Below are 4487 nucleotides of genomic sequence, written 5' to 3'. Positions count from 1 at the left end.
AAAAAAGTACTAATAAAAAAGTTTTAAATAAAAAGAACATTATAAATTGAGTAATTATTCTGAATATGATTTTAGGATCCTCTAACTTTTCATTTTTCTTCTCCTTTTTTTTTTCTTTTCGAAAGTTACAAAATTTTTCCAACATTTTCTATTTTAGGAGTTCTTTCTCCTTTTAGAGCAAATAGATAATGTTTTGATGGACAATAGATAAATTTGATTACAAAAAATAATGTACCTTAAAGGTATGTATTATAAATAATTAAGTTGTGTTTATTTTGTGATTCTTTCACAAAATAAAATGTTTAGTTTATTATCCAATACTTTTTTTTTTATAAGTCTAATTGTTTTTAATTGAAAATTATCTTATATAATATAATTAATAAGTCATATGATAAAAGCCAACTGAATAACATGCAACACACATATAGAACCATTTTTAACCAAAGGCCTTGTAACTAAATTGGCACCTCCTCATGCACAAAGTGCTTGGGGGGTTTAGGAGGGAAAGGGTTCGAGTTGCGGGGTTAACAGCATGTTGTAATTATTTCTCAAAAAAAAAAAAAAAACCATTTTTAAATTTTTAAGGACCCAACTTTTGTTATAACTCTCTCAAAAAAAAAAAAAAAAAAAGTATATGAATTGATTTTTTTTTAAATAATTGATTTGGCCCTATACAAAGTCATCCAAAGGTAAATATTTTTTAATTATCAAATGAGGAAGGCTAGTCCTAGCAACTAGAAGTCTCATTTAGGCTCATGTAAGGTAAATATATATTGCCCCACTTCATTATTATCAAAAAGACGAATATTTTATAATTAATTTATTTGGTGTGTTTACTATCATGTTCACTGACCTCTTTATCCAGAACTATAATAGTAAGACATATTAATAAGTTGAAACTTGAAACTTGTGAATTGGTATATGCTTTAAGTACTAAGTTGTGAAAGAGGTGGGGTTCAAGTGATAAGTTTAATTGTAATGGTATCTTTTGTGATATTTTATGTTTGTGGCTCAAACCACATTTCCTCTTATCCACTATTTACCAATAAATTTTTTTATCTTGAAAAGAGACTGCGAATTTGTATTTATGTAAAATTATAAATTTGTGCATGAATATATTCTTTTACGGTCAGTGTTTCTACCAACTTTAATTGAAACTTTTCACCAAGACTGGCTGCATATAGTTTGAGGGAAAACTATGTACTTTTTTTTTTTTTTTTTGAATATCATTTAAATAATATTTATTTAATTTTTTATATTATAATTTTTTTCAATTGAAGTCATTTTTTATACTTTTTGAAGTACAAAATTACTACTTAATATTTTTTTTTTTTCGGAAACCAATTAATATTCTATATTTAAGTTTTGTTAACATCTACTTTTCAATAATAATAATAATAATATTCACAGTCAACAGCACAAAAACAGTAAACAAAAAACAAAAAATGATAGTGGTAGTAGTACACAAAAATCCCAACTAAGAAATGAAAATGCCCCAGCTCCACTGCACTGCATAATCCTAGAGCATGTTCTTCAACCCAATCATTGCCTGCTTCTATTCTTGCACACATAGCCCCAATACAATGACACCCGCCATCACGGATAGCCACTCCCAAAACATGCCCCAAAGTATCTTGTAGTTTTTGAACATTCTATGTTCTTAGCCATATTCCTTCCATTTGACAGCCTATGTTTCATACATCCTTCACGACTGCTTGCATTTTGCTATCTAGGAAGCCTTGTATTCTACCATAAGGCCACTGCTTCAACATTAGCTAGAAGAGTAATAACCTTGTAAATCCTTTGTTTTTTGTTGCCTCCAGAGCTTCTTTCACAGCCAAGCAGATGATCGCCACCTTGGTAGCTAGCTAAGATTCTTTTGTCTTGCTCGATCTTTGCAAACAAAACCTAGCCCTGCTTATATTTTATTCTTTCATGTACAATCTGACATAACAGAATACCTTGTCAGCTCATACATTCCACAAGGCCTTGATTTAGCTTCCCCTTCATAGATTATTGTTGCCTATCAAAGGCTTCCCTGCAAGTGCAAAAACAAAAATTATGACGGAATAATATATTTTAGTACATTTTAGTACCCCTTTTCTCCGACTGATTGCTTTTATGACCGAATAATTGTTTCCAACTTCCTTTTCACATTAAGAGGTTTGTCAAACAAGTGTAACCCTTAAATGAGCATTTAAATGTTTTGACAACCGACTAGTCGCTAAAATTGGACAAATAATTCAGTGTACATAGACATACTTTGCGTTTCATATAGGATTTATGTCCACCTAGCTAAAAAATTGACATGTTTTACCATTCACCATAAAACATTAGCAATGATATAAAACATAAAAATTTTATTAAAAAAAAAAAGAAAAAGAAAAATCTGAGTTGATGGTATCGATTTCTTGTCTCTCTCTTTCCTTTCAATTTTTTTTCTTCTTTTCAATTCATTAATTAAAAGAATATCACATATTTTTCAATATAATTATTTTAAAATATAATGTTGCTAGTATTAATTTGACCCTCCTCAGTCCTCACCATGATCTAAGTTGCTAAATCTTAGCCTGAAATCATGTAACTTAAGAAGCCAGAGAATGTCACCACCACCTTTAAGCCAAGAGTTTGGTGAGAGAGAATCATAGGTGTCTATTAATCCGCAGAATGACCACAAACACGTGGACACTTTTATTTGTGTAAAGTAACAAACATGTGGGCGAAAACAAAGAAATGTTTGCACAAAGTCAAAGGCCAAAGCCACACTAACCAGTATTCACACAAGTAAAGATCGAAAAGGTCAATACACGTATTGTAAGTTGTAACTTGCATGCAATGTTTTGGCATTGAAACTGAATCCATAATGGAACAAAAGAGTCTACATTTCAACAATATGACGCCTGCTATTTCATTCCATAATGGAACAAATGTCAAAGTTTGTTAAAATTTGAGACAATTAAAACTGAATCCCTTAGTCAAATTATGTCAATACATCTAAATTTTACATGCATCATAACACTTGAGTCAAACTAATACAAGTAATATACATTATGGGATTTCAAAATCTAACAACAATAATCATATCATGCCCGAGTCAAATACAAGATTTACATTTACAAGTAATTGAGCAAGGGCAAACCTACCTTTATCCTTTTTACTGCAGAGCCTTCTGGCCCTATTGGCAATCCTACAATCCGAAGTGCCTGCTCTTTTCTTTTTTTCTTTTTCTTTTTTGATAATTTGAAGTGCCTGCAATCACCCAATTAAGGAGAGAAAGTGGATATGAGGAAACTAATGAGTAACTAACTTCACCTCTAGTTTACGACCTGTGCAATACTATACAAAATATTAAACCCAACAAAACCAAATGGAACAAGAGCTCACAATTTCAGACAGGACTTTCATGTATTAAATACACAGATTTCCAAACTTCAACACAAGGTGCAGATTCAGAGCAGGAGAGGCAGCGGCAATTCACAAGTTACTACAATCAAGTATTTCTAATAACTTGCACTTCAACACCAACAGAACTGTAAGCAAAAAATATTTCAAGTAATTCAAAACATGTCTTTACTCAAATGCACCTTATGAATGAGATGATCTTGGATATCATATAGTATCCAGCATTTTGTGTAATTTAGAACATGTCTTTACTCAAATACTCACAATTAAGGCTAATGACGAACCTTGTAAATGTTTCCAAGATCTGGGTGTAAGAATCTTATCAGAGAGGTCCCATCTCTATCTCAGGAACTTCAACAGGACAAAAAAAATATTTAATTAAGGTCTCTAATTTTACCTTCAAATATAATAAACTTAATTTATTCATGGGTTGGAATGTGAACCTGTTATGCTTGGATTGGGCCTGGTTATGAAGTTAATGAAGCTGAAGCTTGGGCCTAATATAGCTTGTTTCGAAAACAAGCTCAATGCTTGAACTGTCTTGTCTGGCTCAAAGGCTCGCAAGCATAACACTTTCATACAGGCCTCCAATTTATGGTTTTCTGTCATCCAAAATTTTATAAGATTTATAGAAACAAAGAGCCCAGAATAAGGTAAAAGTCTGGGTGTGTGTGCGAACAAAAAAGGCCTAACGGACATGTATTTCAAATTGACAGGTTATGTCATCAAAGACAGAGTACAATCAACCATATTCTAAGATCTTTTGAATTTTAAATACATAGTAATAAAAATTGACACAAGCTATGAGTGATTGATTTTAACAAACTGAGCAGATCTGGCTATCTAATCAAACTTTAACAAACTGAATTACGCATTGATTGTTGGCAACAGTTTAGCTTAAGGTCTCTGAATTATAAATAGTCAACTGGTACTATTCAACTTGGCTCATTTGCATCTCTAAAGCTTTTTTTTTTTTTTTTTTTAAATTGGTAAGTTACACGTACTCAGTGGGTTTAGAACCCACAACCTCATCCTCCAACCAATTATTAAGGAAGAAGGAAGTGTCAGTTGAGAAATTGCTAATT

General features: G+C 31.5%; 1 long non-coding RNA gene across 2 annotated transcripts; it reads right to left on the bottom strand.

The window, feature by feature from the left end:
• Window positions 1–1381: 1381 nt before the first annotated feature.
• On the bottom strand, window positions 1382–4197 carry LOC115982075. 2 transcript variants are annotated; one of them, XR_004089505.1, is made up of 5 exons: window positions 3846–4197; window positions 3667–3753; window positions 3385–3530; window positions 3144–3249; window positions 1382–2038 (listed from the first exon to the last, which is right to left on the bottom strand). It is a non-coding gene; the product is annotated as an uncharacterized LOC115982075 (long non-coding RNA). The 2 variants fall into 2 exon arrangements; XR_004089504.1 differs by having other exon boundaries at window positions 3687–3753; window positions 3846–4193.
• Window positions 4198–4487: the final 290 nt, after the last annotated feature.

The sequence above is a fragment of the Quercus lobata genome, chromosome 3, assembly GCF_001633185.2.
Source record: "Quercus lobata isolate SW786 chromosome 3, ValleyOak3.0 Primary Assembly, whole genome shotgun sequence".
Taxonomy (NCBI): domain Eukaryota; kingdom Viridiplantae; phylum Streptophyta; class Magnoliopsida; order Fagales; family Fagaceae; genus Quercus; species Quercus lobata.
The sequence above is the reverse complement of the archived record's forward strand: the minus strand, read 5'-3'. Positions and strand labels throughout refer to the sequence as shown.